A 20,688-nucleotide genomic window follows, 5' to 3' on the forward strand; every position below is an offset into this window, starting at 1 on the left:
TTCATACACATAACACAGTTTGAATCTGTCTCAATCAGGCATTTTCATTTTCAAGTATGACTTCATGTAAACTTCCTAGTGTGTATATATTTGATAAAGCTGAAGTTTGTCACAGCAAAAAAAAGATGCTTTCTTGTCTCCATAATTATAAAAATACCCCTGGCTAAACAATATTTTCATGAATTGTTTATGTCTAAAAAATTAAGAAAAAGTGTGTGAATACTTTTTTTCTCTAGAAACATTTGAAGTTTTTGTGTCTTCCATTAATGTTTTATATAAGCATTGTTTTCTTGGGGAATAATTATTAAGTAACACTTAGGAAATTATGTACATAAGCATAGTACAACTTAGGTTGTAATTGGATCATATTCATTTTTCCAAAATTTTTGATGAGTTTGTGAAGTTTTTAATTCTAGAGTCATTATACAAAAAGTAATTTAAAAGTCCACCTACAGTGACATACACATGCAGCCCTAGTGGCATACAGATATAATCACAGTACTTAAGAGGATGAGGAAGAACGTTCATAGATTCAATGATAGCCCTGGCTATATGGAATAGTTGAGGTTAGGCTACACAACAAGGCTACGAAACAAGGCTCCACCAAATCCAAAAACAAAATGAAAGAAAAACAAACAAACAAACAAACAAAAAACCAAAAAACAACCAAAATCAAACAAACAAAACAAACAAACAAACAAAAAAACCCACATTTCCTAAATAGTTCTATTTCTATTGTTAGAATAACCCTTTAGGACATGCATGGTATGCACTCACTACTAAGTAAATATTAGCCAAAAAAAACCTACAGAATAACCAGGACACAACACAGAGGACTCAAGAAGATAAGAAGCTGAAGGACCCAAGTGAGGATTCCTCAATCCTACCTGGTAGGGAAAAGAAAACCGTCATGGGTGGTAGAGGGAGGGAGGAGAAACATGGGTGGTAGATGTAATAGGAAGGGAAAGGCAGAACATGATTGGGTATTGGGGGGGAAAGCCCCTAAGGTCAGCAGAAAGAATAGAAACAGGCAATCTTGAAAGGTAGGAGGTGGGGGTGGATCATCTAGAATCTTCCTGAGATGCAGGAGGTGAGAGACTCTCAGGACCCAAAGGGAGGGACATTGGGTAAAGTGTTCTACAGTGGGGAGGGGAAACATATAGAGTCAACTCTAGTGGAGGGACAGGACAACAGGTGCAAGAATGGGGTTGTCATCTCACAGTTAAAAGCTCTGACCCAGAATTGTTCCTGTCTGAAGGAACTGTAGGGACAAAAATGGAGAAAAACATGAGAGAACGGAGGTTCAGTGACAGGCCCAAATTGGGATCCAGCTCAAGGGGAGGCCTGAGGCCTTGACATGGTTGCTGATGTTGTGGTGTAGGACAGTGAAAGGCCGTCTAGTTTCTGTTCGAACACAGGCTAGAAACTGCCAGAGACCCCAGGTGATCCTAAGGGACAGCATGCATTTTGCTATGCTCCCAGACTCCAGGTTCTTGACAGGAGGCCACAGCCCTCCATAGATTTGTGTCCTTTAGTCATGTAGGGCAATGCCCCTACTAGCCCTTCCACAGGTAGATGGCATGACTCTAAGCCATAGAATATTGAGACAGATCTCCATATTAATGAGGAACCTAAAGGCCAGAGGGGAGTAGCCAATTAAGCATTCTTTTCTAAACCCTCCTCCTTGCAAAAGGTATTTAACCTCTGGCCCGCCCTGAGAAAACTGGGCTACAGTTTCTCATCTACTTTTCTCCATTACAATAAACATGTTAAAACCATAGACCTTTTCTCTTACATCGGGATCCACTGTGGGGAGTACTGGAGAAAGTCTTCATCTACAGAGCCAATGTCTATTCTCACATAGAAGACCTCTTTGCATTCCCAGACACACCAACTGCCAAATATATATATATATATATATATATATATATATATATATATATATATATATGTATATATATATAGTCATCTCATATTTATATGAGGGGTTTGCAGAGGGGAGGGGAAACTGGGAAAGCAGATAACATTTGAAATGTAAATAAGATAACCGATATAAAACAACAATATCTTGTTCAGCTTTAATCAAAGAAGCTTCTTCCAGGAGTCAATGGAAATAAATACAGAGAACTACAGCAAGAAATTAAGCAGAGTATGAGAAACGTTGGCTCACCCTTAAACAGGAATTCTCTGTCAAATCTCTCCCTTTAGATCTCAGGAACACTGTGGAAGAGGAAAAAAAAAAAAAAAAAAAAAAAAGAAAAAAAAAAAAAAAGAAAATGGAAAAAAGGTTTAATAGCCAGAGGGAATGAGGGAAATCAAGAAAGCAAAGTCCTCTAAAACAAGTGGGTTGGTATACATATGTATTTATAGAAATTGAGGCAGCTTGCATAAAACCTGCATAGGTCTGTGCCATATTAGGTCTTGACACAATAATAAAAAGACACATGCTCACATACATAAACCATGAACTGCCTCCATTTGATAATCACTTGCAAATGAAAATTTATTGTTATCTAATAGAGTCTCACTGGAGAAAGAATCAGCTCTTAAGTGTAGGCTAGCTACATGCCTAGGAGTAAATCGACAAGATCCTTGGAAGTTTCCTATCTCATGCCATGTCAGGGATTTTCAGTGTGTGTGTGTGTGTGTGTGTGTCTATGTGTATGTGTGTGTTTATTGTGTTATGTCATTTGTATACATTGTAGTATTTTTATGGAATTGCCAAGTGTGCTGATGGGTAGGTTTCTATCTAGGTTTGTTTTGTGTGCCTTTTCTTGACATTTTTTTCTTTTTGTGTTTCTTTTTTATATTATTATATTTTAATTTTGTTGTTTAAAAGTGTATTTGTTTTCTAATGAGAGACAGAAAGGTAGTGGATCCAGACAGAATGGGAGGAATCTAGAAGGAGTAGATGTAGGGAAAGCAGATTCAGGATACATTATGTGAGAAAAATGCTATTTTTAATAAATGGTAAAATGTACCTGGCAGCACACGTTGCTTTTATGAGAGCTCTGGGGATTGGACACGTATATTCATAGTTCTGCTGCAGGAAATATACTTACTCAACTATTTCTCAAACCCCTTAATATTTTTAATTCCCAAGTCACTAATATCTTATCTTTTCTATTTATTAATGAAATTCCACTAAAATAAGGAAATAAATCAGCAATGGAATTGTACATAAATTATTTAGTCCTAATAAAAGGTTTATTTTCATATATAAGGGACAGAGTTAATTTATATTTTGATATTTATTTGAATCTTTGTTCTGATAAAGGAAATTATCATCAAAATTAATTAATATAGTTTGTTAATACTTTAAATGTATCTTGCTACAGTTCTAACTAAATAACAACACATTGGCTTCTGTGGAGATATTACAAATTTTTTAGGTAGAGAATAATAAGTAAAAACAGAAACGTGGTGCAGGCAGCTACTTTGAAAACCTCAGTAATATATTATCCTCTCTTTCAGAATGTTCACAGAAGTGATTCTGGAGCTGTTAATCCTGTTGGTTCTCCTTCGGCAGACAGGACAATAAATTTTCCTTATTGTGAAAGATTTATTCTCTACACCATCATAACAGAGTCAATCAATACAGTATAATGTTTCTCTAGACATTCTGCTATGCACAACACATTTCATCAGCAAATGCACATTAACAAAACACCTGAATCTACCATGGCAATCATGTGACTTCAGAAACATAAAAGAGTAACAACCACAAACATAACGTTTGCAGATCAATATGCTAAGCATGCTCTTGTATATGCAGAATGGCTAGAGAATTGTAAACTAAGCTTTGAATCCAAATGATTGATTCTTATAACAGATTTCAAATACAGATTTGTTGATATCAATTTAAAACCTGAGAGTAAATATTTTATACATAGTTTTCTTTATTTATGCATTGAAACATTTTAGCTTTATACTTAATATGCTTATGCCTTAATTGGCATTTACATACATGGATAGCTGATGTTGTTTTTAATCATAACATATGAAAAATTAAAACAATTCCTGAGCAATATCACAGAATATAACTCTTCCTATAAAATTAGAATTTTACTAAACATCCCTCCATTATAGTGTTTTGTGATTTCTCTCTAACATCAGTCATTTATATAAGTTTGTAAGCAACTTTTATCTTTTTCTTACATAATAAAACATAATTGTCAATGTTACCTAATATCAAATTTAATAGTGTCATTGTGGTTTTCTATAATCTGTGTTCTGTAATGACTGGAACCACATTGCATTTTAAACTCTACTTTAATCCACTTTAGTTCAAGGAATGAACATTTTACTAAGTATATGTTTATTATTAATAATTAAAACAAATTTTAAAAATTCAGGAGTATCTAATATCAAATCAACTAAATGATGTTTTGAAATTATATTGACTAGTATTTGAAAGGTATCTGGTGTTTGCTGACCATTATATAGTAAGACACGGTAAATATTTCCCATTGAAAGAAACATGCAGACTTAAAAATCCTGCTTATATTTATTCCCAGGTTTTATTGCCTTGTTTTATTCTTACTGAAATTTTCTAAAGAAAATACTGATCATTTTGATATTAAGGAGTAAATTTTTATTAACTAAGTGAATTGATTTCTTATCAACCCAAGAATAGAGCTGTGTGAGCCTATATGGTTAAAACAGGTAGATGGTTGTCATCTGTCTGTCTGGATTACTCTATTACAATTCGCTTATTTGGGCTGTCATTTTCTTTATGTTCGCCTCCATACTTTTAAGTTAATGTTACTCCCTCCCATCTTGTTCTTCTGAGAGCTGGGTTTACAGATATGGTCCTGTTGGATCTACAAAATTTCAGCTTGACACTTACTGGTTGCAGGGAATCATATTGTTTTCTATTTCTTTGAAACAAATCACCAGAAACCTTTGACTTAATGAGAACACAAGTAATGTCTTAATTTCTACAAGAAATAAATTTGCAGTAGATGACACTATGGCTCTGTATATGGGGTGGGAGAACATTACAAAGTAATATTTGAGGCATAATCTAGTCAGGTGTCTTATCTAGTGAATCTGCTTCAAAGATGATTTAAGACTCTGATGAAACTAGCATTCCTTTTTCTCATTTTCAGAATCCTCTGAACATTAAGTGAACATTAAGACAGATTGGGGTCTGACTGGTGATATTTGGACATATACCTGACTTTCACATTTGAATTACTCTTTTGCTTCTGTATTTTGACTCTGTAGCTCGCTGAAGTTGAATTATAGAAAGACCACATTGGTTGTATTCTTCAAGGTTCTTCCTCTTATAGCAAACAGCCGTAGTCTACTGGAAGCTTGTCAGTTGCTTTTATGTGCTTGAATCTATTCAAATTATCTTTTAATCCAGATTGTAATAACCATAACTCTACAGCACAGTTTGCTTTTTTGAAATACTATTATCCATGGTATTACATGATAGATCTTTTGATCTTCTTATGTCCATTTAGCTAGAGTTTCAACCAGTATTGTTCTTAAAACTGGTCTAGTTGTTCTCAGCTTTCCAATCTCAGATTGTGTTATTTACAACCCTTTCAACATTGACTAAATTCTGCAATGTTTTTTTTTTTTTTTTAGTGCAACAAGGGAAAATGAACCTGGTTATATAAGCAAAAGCCAAATTATAAATCCTCCCTTATGTGTTAGTGTGTATGTGTGTGTGTGTGTGTGTGTGTGTGTGTGTGTGTGTGTGTTTATTGGACCAGACAGCTGGGACATTACAGTCTCAAAGAAGACTGTATGAACTCTCTGCTAATAATAATGTGCTAAGACTGGACCCTTATTTTCAAACAAAGCAATCATTATTCTTGAGGAACATTATATCAAAATCATGAACAATTCTGTGGATAATTTTTTTGGTTAATCTAATATTGTATCAATTATTCTATAGTGTCATAGAAGTTATATTTTTCACACATGTCATGAATTTGGAGAGATATATTTTCTGAAACTTAAATGGTTTTCTTCTGAATATGAATGATTATGCCACTAAGAAATTTGTTAAAGGCATTAAGTGAGGTGATTCATATGTCCATATTCAACCCAGTAAGTGCAGAATAACATGTTAGGGGTAGACAGACAGTTAGACCAACAGACAGACAGAAAGACACTAAACCACAGTGTCAGAAAGGTGCAGAGAATGTGTAACTTCAATATGGTGCCCTGTCTAGAGTTGAAAAAAAATTTAATTTGAGCTTTATGTAGAAATTCAAGAACAACATTGTTAATTGTTTCATGATAATACAGAAATATGATTCTCTACTGTGTTTTCTCTGCTTTTGAATTGTGCACAAATTTAATAAGAAACTCTCTGCCACCAAATGCTTGGCTGCTTTGGATGGACACCATGGTTGTGAACTCTGCCTTCTGAATCAGGGATAGAGGCACAGCTACATAATACTCAGTGCACCATCCAGAGATGTTCCTTTAATCTCTAAGGGACTATGCCTCAGGTAAAACTGCACGTTTACCACAGAACAGATTTTCAATATATAACAGTATGAAGTAGAGTTGTACTTTCTGGAGAGAAATTTTTACACATATACTTAACAGAAAGGTTAATAGAATGGCAGGAGTTAGCAAAAGAAAAAAAGGCATAACTAAAAAACTAGTGTCTGAAACTATCAAAGGAGAGTCACATTTATGTGTATTTGTTTTAGCCACATATACTATTTTTTTGATTTTGAGTTTATTCTTACAACATTGCTAAGATTAATACCTCTTTCCTCTCATTTTTAATAAATGACATAATAGAATGCTTCTGGAGGTGCCTTGGATAGTTTTGCAAATTGATAACTATAATTCAGAAGTCAATGAATTTGCACAGGTTGCTTAGAACATTAACTATAAATGGTGCTTCTGATGAAAGTCAGAGATAATCACAGTTTTTCAGCTGGGAGGAGCTCAATGTTAATTGTAGTGGGAGTTATTTTCTGTTAACAAGAGCTCTTACCCAGGCTCTAAGGTATCTGCAATTATGTCTGTATTTCTATTATGCTCATAAAGTTTGCTTCTGGTTTAACCAAGGAATTTCTCATAGCTCTATTCTCTTATTGTAAGGATCTGTATATGATGACTGCTTATTTGCAAAAGTTGTATTTGAATCAGACAGGTTTGTGGGTTTGTTACTCTGACTACATAGGATATCTAACAGTTTAATTTCTACTTGATTTTCCTTTACAAGTCAGTTAAATTTTAATTGCTTTCAAAATGTTTTTCAAGTTCAAAAATAGTATAAAGAGAAAAGTAGATCCTTTCCAAAACTATATCATAAAGGTGGTGTCAAGGCTGTTTTGTAGTTATCCATAGATGCAAATGTACAAATCACTGTTATTACAATACTGGAATGCCATTTTCCATTTCCCAGGAATGTTTCCTCTGAAATGCTTTATATGTAATATATCTCAGAGTCATGACTTATAGATAAGTACTAGCTAAATACATTGTATGCACATGTCTGGAACTTTTTCATAGTTAAAAACATGCAGCAGGAATGTAGGTGATAGTAATACTCATAATTTTACCATCAAACAGAATAACTGTCGGGGTAGGCTTCCACATAAATCTGGCTGTTCTCACATCTGATATATTCCAAGTAAAATCAGGTAAATTTATGAATTCAAGCTAAAGTATTATGACTCAAGGACTCTGCCCACCTTCGTCACGGTCAATGCTGACTTCACTTATTTGGAGTATGTTTTATCATTGTATATTTCTCAGTTGCTCTAAGTCACAACACATAACAAGATGGCTATTTTTATATCAAGACAACTTATTCAGTAGTCAGAAAAATAAAATTGCATATCTCAATAATTTCACTTATCTAAATTTTCAGAATGATTTTGAATTGATAAACGTTTGGATTAAGTGATTTTCTCACACTCTTCTAGTAAAAGCCGGTATTTTCACTGAAAAAATCTTTCTTGTTTTATTTTTCTTTATTTTCTAGTTCCATTCATTTGCCTACAAAATTCATGATGCCCTTGTTTATAATGGCTGAATAGCATTCCACTGAGTAACTGAACCACATTTTCTATATCCATTTTTTGGTTGAGGGACATCTGGGTTGCTTACAGATTGTGGTTATTATGAATAAGACTGCTATGAACATATTTAGCATGTGAACTTGTGGTATGGTGAAGAATTTTTGGTATATGTCCAGGAGTGGTATAGCTTCACCTGCAGGCAGAACTATTTCCAGTTTTCTGAGGAAATGCCAGAGTGATTTGCAGAGTGATTGTAACAGTTCTCAATCCCACTAGTAATGTAGGAGTGTTCCTCTTTTGCCACATCCTTGACAGAATGTGCTGTCACTTTAGTTTTTGATATTAGTCATTCTGATTGTGTAAGGTGAAATCTCAGGGTTTTTTTTTAATGCATTTCCCAAATGATTAAGGATGTTGAATATTTCTTTATGGGCTTTTTGGCCATTTGAGATTCTTCTGTTGTAAATTGTCTTTTTAGCCCTGTACCCCTTTTTAAATTGTGTTAATTGTGGTTGTTGTGGTTTTTTTTTATTTCATTTAATTATTTATTTTGTAGTGTAACTTTCTGAGTTCTTTATGTATTTTTAATATTAGCCCTCAGTATTAGAGTTAGAAAAGATCTTTCCAAAAATTGCAGGCAGCCTTTATATCCCTATCGTCAGTGTTCTATTCCTTACAGAAACTTTTCAGATTAATGAGGTTCCATTTATCAATTGTTGATATTAGAATATAAGTCACTGGTGTTCTTCTCTGGAAAATTTACCCTGTGCCAATGCATTCAAGGCTATCTTCCACTTTCTCTTTCTATTAGATTCAGTATGTCTGGCTTTATGTGGGTGTCCTTGATCCACTTGGACTTGAGCTTTGTACAAGGTGAAAAATATGGATCAGTTTGCATTCTTCTACATGCAGACTGCCAGTTAGGACAGCATCATTTATTGAAGATGTTTTCTTTTCTCCACTGGATAGGTTTGGCTTATTTTTTTTTTTCTCAAGACCAAGTGTCCTTAGGTGTGTGAGTTTACTTCTGGGTCTTCCACTCTAACCCATTAATCTACCTGTCTGTCTCTGTACCAATAAAATTTGGTTTATATTACTATTGCTCTGTATTACAGCTTGAACTCTGGGATGCCACTTTCCCCAGAAGTTCTTTTTTGTTGAGAATTGTTTTGGCTATCTTAGGGTTTTTTTGTTGTTGTTTGTTTGTTTGTTTTTTGGTTTTTTTTGTATTTGTTTTTCTGTATGATGTTGATATTTGTTCTTTCAAGGTCTGTAAAACATTGTGTTGTAATTTTGATGGGAATTGCATTGAATCTGTAGATTGCTTTTGGTAAGATGGTAATTTTTACTATGCTATTCCTAGTGATCCATGAGTATGGAAGATCTAGATTTTTCCATTTTTATCTAGTGTAAACTTTTTTAGTAAGATCTGATAATTTATTTAAATTTACTCAGTTTCTGTTGCTATGTCATCTTTATCATTTTTGATTTTGTTCATTTGGATACTGTTTCTGTGCCTTTTAGTTAGTTTCGCTAATGGTATATCTATTTTGTTGATTTTTCTCAAAGAACCAGACTTTGGTTTTTTGTTGTTGTTGTTGTTGTTTTGTTTTTTGGGTTTTTTTTTGTATCATTTTCTTTGTTTCTAATTGTTTAATTTCAGCCCCAAATTTGACTATTTCCTGCAGTCTACTCTTTGGTACTCTTTGGTGTATTTGCTTCTTTTTGTTCTAGAGCTTTCAGGTGTGGTATTATGTTGCTAATACTGGATCTTTCCAGTTTCTTTATGAAAGCACTGAGTACTGTGAATCTTTCTCTTAACACTGCTTTCATTGTGTGTCATACATTTGGGTATGTTTTGCCTTCATTTTCACTGAATTCTAGAAACTCTGTTATTTCTTTCTTAATTTTTTTCCTTACCAAGTTATCATTGAGTAGAGTTATTTTCCATGAATATGTAATATTTTTCTTATTTTTAAGAAATTTTTTCATATTGTTGAAGTTCATGGTGTTCTCATAGATTCCAAGGGAGTATTTCAATAGTTTTATATCTATTGAGGCTTACTTTGTGACTGATTGTATGGTCACATTTTGAGAAGGTTCCATGAGGTGCTGAAAAGAAGGTATTTTCTCTTGATTTGGGGTGAAATATTCTGTAGATATTTGTAAAAATCTATTTGGTTCATAACTTCTGTTAGTTTCAGTGTGTCTCTGTTTAGTTTCTATTTCAATGACCTGTCCACTTGTGAGAGTTGGTGCTGCAGTCTTCCAATATTATTATGTGAGGTTCAGTGTATGTTTTCAGATTTAGTCATTTTCTTTTACAAATGTGGGTACCCGTTTATGTTAAGAATTTAGACTTCCTCATGGTGGAGTTTTCCTTTGATGAGTATGAAGTAACCTTCCTATTCTACTTTGATTATTTTTTGCTTAAAAGTCTATTTTATTGTATATTAGAATAGCAACTCCAGCTTATTTCTTAGGATAATTTACTTGGAAAACTTTTTTCCAGGCCTTTCCTCTGAGGTAGTGTCTTTTATCTTTACTGAGGTGTGTTTCTTGTAAGGAGCAGAATGATAGATCTTGTTTATACATCCACTCTGATACCCTGTATTTTTTTTATTGGCGAACAGAGTCTATTGATGTTGAGAGATTTTAATGACTAATGGTTATTAGTTCCACTTTCTGTTGTTGTTTTTTGAAGTGTTACTATGGGTGTGTGATTATCTTCTTTTGTGTTTGTTGTGAGATGATTAATTTATTGTGTTTTTTGGGGTGCACTTGCAGTTACACTCCTTGTGTTGGACTTTTTTTTCTAAAATCATTTGACTGGTTGGATTAGTATAAAGAGATTGTTTACATTTGGTTTTGTCAGGCAATATCTTGGTTTTTCTGTCTATGGTGATTGAGAGATTTTCTGGGTATAGCATAGGCTGGCATCTGTGGTCCATTATGGTCTGCATGGTATATATCCAGGCTTTTTGGGCTTTTATAGTCTCTGTTGGGAAATACTGTATAATTCTTATAGGTCTGCTTTTATATTTTACCTGCCGTGTTTCTTTTAGAGCTTTTACTATTCTTTCTTTGTTCTCTGCATTTAATGTATTCCTTATTATGTGATAGAAGGATTTTCTTTTCTGGTCAAATCTATTTTGTGTTTTGTAGGCTTTATGTATATGCATGGCCATGTCTTTCTTTAGGTTCTGGAAATTTTATTCTATCATTTTGTTGTAGATGAATTTTGGTCTTTTGAACTGGGAATCTTCAAGTTCTTCTATTTCTATTGTTCATAGGTTAGGTCTTTTCATTGTGTCCAAAATAACTGGATGTTCAGGTTAGAAAATTTTTACACTTAGTATTTTTTGAGTGATGTGTCAATATCTTCTTTGATAGTTTCTATGCTTTACATAGTCTCTTCTACCTCTTGTATTCTATGGGTGACACTTGTTTGTGTCTGCAGCTCCTGAGCTCTTTCCTAGGTTTTCATCTCCACGGTTACTTCCATTTGTGATTTCTTTATTATTTCTATTTCCCTTTTTAGTTCTTGGTCCATTTTATTCATTTCCTATGATTGTTTGATTGTATTTTTCTGTATTTCTTCAAGGATTGTATTTGTTTCCTCTTTAAGGGTTCCTTCCTATTTGCCCGTATTTTCCTATATTTCTTTAAAGGAGTTCTTTATATCCTCTCTAAAGGCATCTATCATCTTCATGAGATGGGATTTTAGGTCAGAATCTTGCTCTTTCCTTGTCTTTTGATATCCAGGGCTTGTTGTGGTAGAAGAACTAGGTTTTGTTGTATCAATATCTTCTTTGATAGCTTCTGTGCTGTACATTCTCTCTTCTGTCTCTTGTATTCTATAGGTGACACTTTGTTACCACATCAAGCCCTGGATATCAAATTACAATGGCTTCTGTTGCTTATGTTCTTGTACTTGCTTTTTGCTATGTGGTTATTTCCGTTGTTAATTGGCCTTGGTGTCTCAGGTTGGAGCAGACTTTCTTGGATGAAGATAGAGCTATGTGGCTGGTTTTCAGCACACAGCCTAGGAGGTAGGCAGTGCTCTCTCTGATTAGAACATCCTTCCTGTGTTCTTTTTTAGACCAGGCCTCCTATGTCCCTGGTGAGAGCACTCCTCCTATGTCCTTAATTAAGGCAGATGTCCTGGCAGACAGGAAGGCTGGGGACAGAAGGGGCAGGGATGCTGATCTGCCAAGGATGCAGGTTGATTTTCAGATAGGAAGGGAAAAGGAGCTCTGGCAAAGAGGGATAGATCCAAAGTCTGTGGGGTCTCTCTGGGTGTCCTAGCTGGTGAAGGTATTGGGTTAGGAATCTCACCCTTGTCCCTAGTTAGGGCAGACCTCCAGGGAGACTGGTAGGCTATGGGGTTGGGGAGGGGCAGACATGGTGGTCTGTCATAGGTGCAGGTGGAAATGTAGACAGAAAATACCTAATAAATAAGTATTAAACTACAATGGAAGAAAACTCTTTATATCTGTTTGTTTCAGGAAAGTAAAATTTGAAAGTTTAATCTAAAATCATTAGTGAAAATATTTTGTTTGGTTTGGTTTTTGGAAGACATATTTAACACAAAATTTTGAGTACATTGAATGAGTTGAACTATAATTCAGTACAAAACCTACTATAAAATACTATAAAGACATTAAATCTCTGTTCTATGAGTCTATGGACTAACAAAAAAGCATGATTTGTGTGGCATAAGAAATAAACAAGAAGATTATAGTTGGAGATGGTGATATATCAGTGTTATACTTAAAATATTGATTTGGTGTGAGAAACATTCAAATAATTTAATTTAGAGGAATAACTTCTTTAAAAAAAGAATTATAAATAATGAAAAGAAAATACTTTTAGATTTCTGCCTTTCTTAACTATTCTACATTAGCAGCTCTTCTGTAGCTTCTTCAATCCTATAAGACAAGCTTTTACATAAATGTGGTTAAGTCATTATAAATGGAATGACCAAAAGAGGAAAAAATGTGTTTCAATTTGTATTATATTATTTAGTGATGACCCAGTTAGATTGAAGAAATATTATGCTTGTGAAATAACTCTTCTTGCCCTGGAGATATACATAAATAAGCCATGTTAAAAATATAACAAAGCTAATATCTGGTCCATGTTCATTACTATGGACCTGACTGCTAAGTAACTATAAGTATAATGTTAGGATAATTGTTTAAGCAAAAACAAAATGGTATCTCAAAACAATGTTCCAACACAAAGCAAATTTTAACTTAGTTTAAGTACAGAATAACATGAACATTTGTCAGAGAAAGAAACTAGAATCTCTCAAAAGGCTTTCAAAAAATGCCCCTTTTGCTCAATATCTATGGATACCTTTTTCTAATTGCCATCTACACATATGAGACCCCATGATGAATTCAGTCAGCTGGAATATCCATTTAATAGTTGTTTTAATTGAGTGTCTAATAAAGTGTGTTTGGGATTTCTATTCGGAAGAAGGGAAATATCCAAATTCACTGAGGTATATTTGCATTACCAGGATATTATAGAAATAGTAATTCTAATTCGTATTTCAGACCTGAATGCAAAGTACCACTGTTAGACAAAATGAGGTAGAGTATAATTAAAAATAATTGTGGTAAACAAAGACAAAATCATTGAAATATTCTCAGTTTTATACTTGAATATTGTTGAATTTATCTCTCCTGAAATTCACAAAATGTCATATTGTTAGTGTGGGATATTGTTTATAGTGGAGGATAGTGAGAGGAATGTTAGTTATATCAGTACAAATTCTAATCTTGTGAGTTTGAAAATAAACAATGAGAACACATTTTTGATTTATATCACAGGTGCTTTTATGTTTATCATTTGCCTCCAATTGAATTTATCACAGGAAATTAAATCTTTTATACTTCATACATCAATATTTGTATCATTGTGTTATCCCAGAAGGAATGTTAAGAATGACCGTTGATATGAATAATTAGTTACAGAAAACAAGTTGAAGAAAATATTATTCATTTTAAAACATGAATTACTTTGTCATGTCATGATACATCATTTAATTTACTGAAAACAAGCAAACAAAGAAAATGACAATAATAAAATGTCTTTTTTTTTAAAGTTTAGATCTGATATGATCTAGGTGGAAGAAAGACCAGAGTGTGGATGCTTCAGTCCTGCATTGAGGGGGGCGGGGCAGAATGATGGAGGGAGGTGGAGGCAGGAGGCACCTGGGAGGGAGAGAGGAGGAGTATGAAATAACTGATGACAGAATCAGGTACTGGAAGGGTCAAGAGAGAGGTGTGTAGGGCCAGGAAATAGAATAAAAATATGTAGTGGTGGGGGATGAGAAACTGGATAGCCACTACACAGTCCCAGATGCCAGGACAAGAGGCTCCCAGGAACCAAAGAGGATGACTTTAGCTGAAATGTGCAGAGAAGGGAAGATAGAACATGTAGAGATCAGCTCCATTAGATAGGGATGAACCCCAGTCGAGGGATGGGACCACCTTCCCATCTCAAAGTTTTTAACCCAGACATGTTCCTGTCCAAAGGAAAGAGAGGAACAAAAATGGAACAGAGAATGAAGGAAGGGCCATCCAGGATTGCCCCACCTGGGTATCCATTCTGTCTGCAGATACACAGCCCAAATACTGTTGTTGTTGCCAAGAGGTGCTTGCTGATAGGAGCCTGGTGTGGCTGCTCCTTCAGAGGTTCTACCAGCAACTGACCAATGCAGATGTGGATGCATGGAGCCAACCATCAGACTGAACTCAGGAATGCTGGAGGGGGAGCTGATGGAAGGACCAGAGGAGCAGAGGGTGATTGCAACCCCATAGAAAGTTCAATGTCAGATGGTTGGAACACCCAGTCCTCCCAGGGACTAGACCATCAACAAAGGAGTGTATCAGGAGGGGTCAGTGGCTCCAGATATATACATAGCAGAGGAATTTCTTGTCTGACATCAATGGCATAAGAGGCCCTTGGTCCTGTGGAGATTTGATGTCCCAGTGTAGAGTGATACTGGAGCAATGAAGCAGGAAAGTGTGGGTAGTTGGGGAGCACATTCATAGAGACAAAGGGGAAAAGAGAGAAGGCAGATGTGGGATGAGAGGTTTGTGGAGGAGTAGTCCAAAAGTGGGATATCATTTGAGATGTAAGCAATTAGAATGACTAATGTTAAAAAAGGCAAGTAAATCTCAATTGGAAAACTGTCCACATGAAGATATCACATAAAAGTGACAATGTTGGTATAAAAATATAGAGTCAAAGAAAAAATTAAATAATAGAGACTAGATGTTCATGAGTTAATTAAATTTACAAAAAAAAATTACAGGAAAAGTGATGTATGATTTCATTTGCTTCTAAACATTCTTCCATGAACAAGTCATGTCACTGATATAACAATAATTTTGGCAGAACACTTTATACAAAAGTATATTTCCATTCTTGATGTGTTTTACATCTAAATTGTGTTAATAAGACCTCCCAAAACATTATAGGTCCAAGTGTACTCATGTTCGTCAGGGTGCAGCTTAGCATGAAAATTGTCAATTCTTTCTACTGTTAAGGATAGATACAAAGATACATACACATGTATATTTTTGACTATGATCTTTTACTCAGCTTTTGAAATAAGCAATAAAACAAGCAAGCAGAATTCAATACTATCTTTTGCCATTTTTAATTTTACACTTTCATCATTTACTGAAATACTTGTTCAATTTTCTTCTGCTCAGCCTAGTGCTCAAATTTAAGCAATGCTGAGTCCTGTTGTAAAAGAAAGAAACATTTATTTTCAATTTAATTCAAATGAAAATTAACATTCTAAGTGTGTGTGTGTTTGTGTGTGTGTGTGTGTGTGTGTGCACTTGTGAGTGTATATAAGAGAAATGGGATGAGGAGAAGAGAGAGATAGATAGAGGGGGAGAGAGAGAAAGAATATGCAATTTTACTCCCATTTTAACATTGGAACAACAGGAAAGATTATAGGGCAACATAATCCAAATTCCTTTCAAATCCTCAGAATCTTGCCTGTTGACTGCTCCACTGACCATAGAACTTGATCCCTAGATCCAGTGTACACCTGTGTATCACTTTCTCTACTGCTGTGGTTCTTAATACCCTGAATGCTATGACACTTTAATGCAGTCCTTCCTGCTAAAGTAACTCTCAACAATAAAAGTATTTTTGTTACTATTTCATAGCTGCATTTTGCTATTGCTATTAATTGTAATGTCAATATCTCATGTGCATGGTATCTGCTATGCAACCCATGTGAAAGGGTCACTGGATTCCCATAGTGATCATGACAGGTTGAGAACCACTATTTTACAGGCATTGTGGCTGAAAGAAATTTCCAACTAACTGATTCTTATCCTTTCTCTATCATTCATTGAGTACCATCCTGAATATTCTAGAAACGTTTTCAGCTTAAACATTACTCTGAGAGTCCATTCCCAATCCACAAAAAATTTCTTTTTCAGTATCAAAGCTCAGCAGTTTCTTATCCTTGATTTGCACTATACCATCTTACCAAGTTTGTGCAGCTGGAGATACTTCAGTAACTCCTCAATGTCTAGAAAACAGAAATCATTAGTTAACATTTGATTACCTTGTTCAATTACTCTTTGTCTCATTTGTCAAATGTAGAAATAAAAGAAGGGGATGTGGTGTTTTTCTTTCGCTGTGCCATAAATTTCTTTCTGTTGCTATAATAATAAAATATTTTAGTAAAAGCAACTTAATCAAAAAAAGGATTAATTACATCACAGACATAGGGTAGACTAAAAAAATGTCCTTCATGGCAGCATTATGGTGGTTTCATCAGTATGTGTCATAAATGTGAATCTGTTAAGTTTGACACCTAATTTATTAACTATTTATAGTTTTAAAAATTCACTCATCTCATTACATTTACTCTATGAATACTTATTGTATTCATTGTGATATGGAACATCATACTTTGACTATGATGGTTAAAACACATGTAAGTGTTTGTAGTCTGGGAATCTGTGAATGAGAACTCAGTAGAGTCTTTTGTCTAGCATTTTCAAAGATCTTATTTCAATCCAGACATACATATGTAGTGGAATATGTAGGCAATCCTAACACAAAGAAGGTGGAAGAACCTGGATAAGAAGTTCAAAGTCATCTTCTCCATGGTTCCATCACAAGTGAGAGACCATCATGAGATACAGAGAACACAATCTGAAAAACAAAACACAAAGAATGAATGACAAAAAGAATGCATTGTCTCATATAAAATATTGTAGGTATTGAAATAGAACTATATATAAGAAGCATTATAAAATTTTAGTACATAATTGAATTATTCTACTTTTTAAAAAGTGATAAAAATTTTTGCCCATATGTTTTGTTACCTGCAAGAAAAATACAGGCAGGAAAAAATACATTGTGAGAAACCAATCCTGAAAGAAAGGAAACTAGCTTAATGTGATTACAACATGTGCTCTGCCCTCACAAGTGTTGTGTATTGAAAAAGAGCTGGAAATAACTAAATTCTGCCCCTTTTGCTCATCTATCTTCTTTTACATGAATCCATCCGAGGACATTTTCAAATCCCAAAGTTGTTGGTGTCTTTGATTTTGGACTTCAAGCCCCCACTATGATGAGAAAGAAAATGCACTGTTTCTCTTTTAGTCTCCTGGTCTACTAACAGTTGTCTTCTGTTGTTCTCACATCTTTTTTTGCTTTATTTTTAAATGAATATATTAACTTGGAAGTTCTATTTTCTTAAATATCTTAGCCATGACATAGAACCTCGAATAAATTCCCTAGAGGACACTTGTGAGTTTCATGATCTTATTTAAAAAAAAAAAAAAAAACATTCATATTTCCCCATTGGTGTGAAATAATTTCTGTGTCTCCAGAATTAATATATAACATGATAAAACTATTTTTAACTATCTTCACATTTTCAAAGTAGTCTCTGCCTTTATCTTCCCCTATTTATTTCTTTTCTACCTAATTTATATTCACTGTATGTGATTCTATGTTGGGTTCTATTGTAAATGTTCAAACTTTATTAATTTGGATAATAATGTTATTCTGTAAGGTAATACAATTTTTAAGTACATTTAATAGAAAATTTAAGTCACAGGACTCCATACACAGGATATGGCAAACCTAGAAATCAATTTTGGTCTTATCTAGATGTAGACAATAATTTTCTGGCTCTGGAAATAAATTATCATATTTTCAGCATGTGCCAATGTAACTATTCATACCTAAACTTCAGTGATCAATCTTCCCATTTGAATCTCATTTTATTATTTTATTTCTGCTAACTTCCCAAACTTTCTGTATTTGTGAGGGTATTTTTTAATACAAACATATATGTCCTACTCAGTTTGATCACCCTAAAATATATTAGGTAGTATACTATGTTCAGTGAATCTTATTACACATGTACACAGCACCTACAGTAAACTTGAGAGGATGGTTTAGGAGGTCTTTTCAAATCAGTCTTCCTATAATTCAATCTAACTCATTCCTCTTCTGTTCTTCCTATTTTCTAGTGTACTTCAAAATGGCCTGTACTTCTTGTTACACACGGTTTTATAGCATTTGCTGTTCTTTCTACTAGAGAAAATTATTCACCTTTGTATCTAAACAACTTAATCCAAAAACTTCTTTAAAAAAATCAAGCAATGTTACCTAATGTTATGCTTTTTAGCAACCATTTTCCCATTCTCAATCCTACTATGCACCATTATGATGTCATGATCTACAATTACTTATAATCCTGGAACACTCAATATAATTGACACTTTATTTCATGTTGTTATTCACCAGATAGTGTTAAGAAGGCAAGATTACTTTGTTTACTTTATATTCTTACTTAGGATTTGTATACCTGGAATTGATGTCGCAAAAACAACAACAACAAAAAACAACAAAAACAAGTTAAACAAAATCCAATATATTTTCCATATCCTAAGCTATCTCATGAAATAATGTAGATGTGAGTTCTAACTAGAACAAATGACTATAAGTCAAATTGACTCTTCACTCTCTACTGTGTAAGATAAATCTGTCAATTCAAATTAATGATAATTTCCAAGACTTTTGTTGTGTATATAATTAATAAATTTGTAAGAATTTGACTTTGATATCAGTAATTATATAGACCTTTATTGAATAACATTATTTTCAAGTAAGATTACTCTCAAGGTCTGGATGTGCTGTTTGTGCTACCCAATGATTAATAATTTAAAATTTTAAAGCCAGTCTATTGAATCTATTTATTGCTTTTCATTTTGAAAGTAATGTATAGTCAAACTTCTAATATTATATGTTTTAAGAATTATGTCTATTAATAGAGTATTCCATAAAACATATTTTGTTCGCTGACAGCTCCTTCAATATCTACCTTCTTTACACTCAAGATCCTAACTACTTAATTTTGAATGCTCTTCTTTCCCAACATGCTCTATTTAAACCTAGTTTGTTTGTCCAACTACTTTTGGAGGTAGACTCTAAATGGGGGTATGGTAGAACTTACCAGAGAGCAAGTCATTAAATAAAATTGACTCTCTTCTTCCCAAAGCAACCAAATGCCAATGAACCATCAGTTAACGGGAAATTTTTATGTCTTAATCACCCCCTCCTCAACTGTTTCTTGCTGAGATTTTTTCTGACTTAAGTTTGCACATGCCATGCAAAATCTGCTATAACAGCTTCAAGTTCAAAGGTTAACTGGTCCATTAAGCCCAGAAAACAGTGTTTTCTTGAAGCCATTCTTCCTTTGGTTCTTGTATTATTTCTACCACATATATAATAAATAATGTGCCATAAGCCTTATTAAGAGGATTATGATAAGAATGGACAATTTAGAGGTGAACACTCACGGTCTTTTATTATGTGAATTTTTAGAAGTTTAAGTTCTCAGTGGTATTACCTACTTAAAAACACTTCTTTCAGTATATTATGTTAAGAAATGCATACTCTATGGATATAGCAATAAGTCATCTAGAGCCACTGCTATACTATGACTTACAGCTGTTCACAGTATTATGGTCTCCTATAGTGTGTGTAACATATCTAGCCTTAGGTTTTGCTGGTAAGTAGTGCAAGAAATTATTTACATTTCAAGGAGAATGTTTCAGATCCAATAAAAAAGTATTTGGTTACTCCTATAACATTTTTGCTACTATCACAGCTGTTTACATATCTTTGCAGACCAGGTGTAATTATAGCTGTCTGTGGTCACATCTGGCAGAGAATAATAGTTATTTTTTCACATTTGGTAGCATGGATATCACCTTCCACCTTAAGAAAGCTATCTATTATGGATGGTGTTTGGAATTGAGAACTAGCGTAATTTAATCCTGTTTTGTGAGTCTAATATGTACTGTTTTATCCTATTCTTTATGAGTAGTACACAGTTTGTTTTTTAACTCTAGGGTTTATAACCCAATAGACATAATTCATTATTCATAACAGACTATATTTTGTCTTCTACTATGTTAAGTCAAGTTAAATATTTTAGATATTCAATAAATATTATTAAGGTACAGATATAATGAATAAATTTATTAGAATATTAATTTGTTTCTATATTGCCTCTTTACTATTTGCTGTGTTTTTTAAATAGAATTTTAGATTTATCCTTCTTCTTCTTCTTCTTCTTCTTCTTCTTCTTCTTCTTCTTCTTCTTCTTCTT

The sequence above is a fragment of the Arvicanthis niloticus genome, chromosome 2, assembly GCF_011762505.2.
Source record: "Arvicanthis niloticus isolate mArvNil1 chromosome 2, mArvNil1.pat.X, whole genome shotgun sequence".
NCBI lineage: Eukaryota > Metazoa > Chordata > Mammalia > Rodentia > Muridae > Arvicanthis > Arvicanthis niloticus.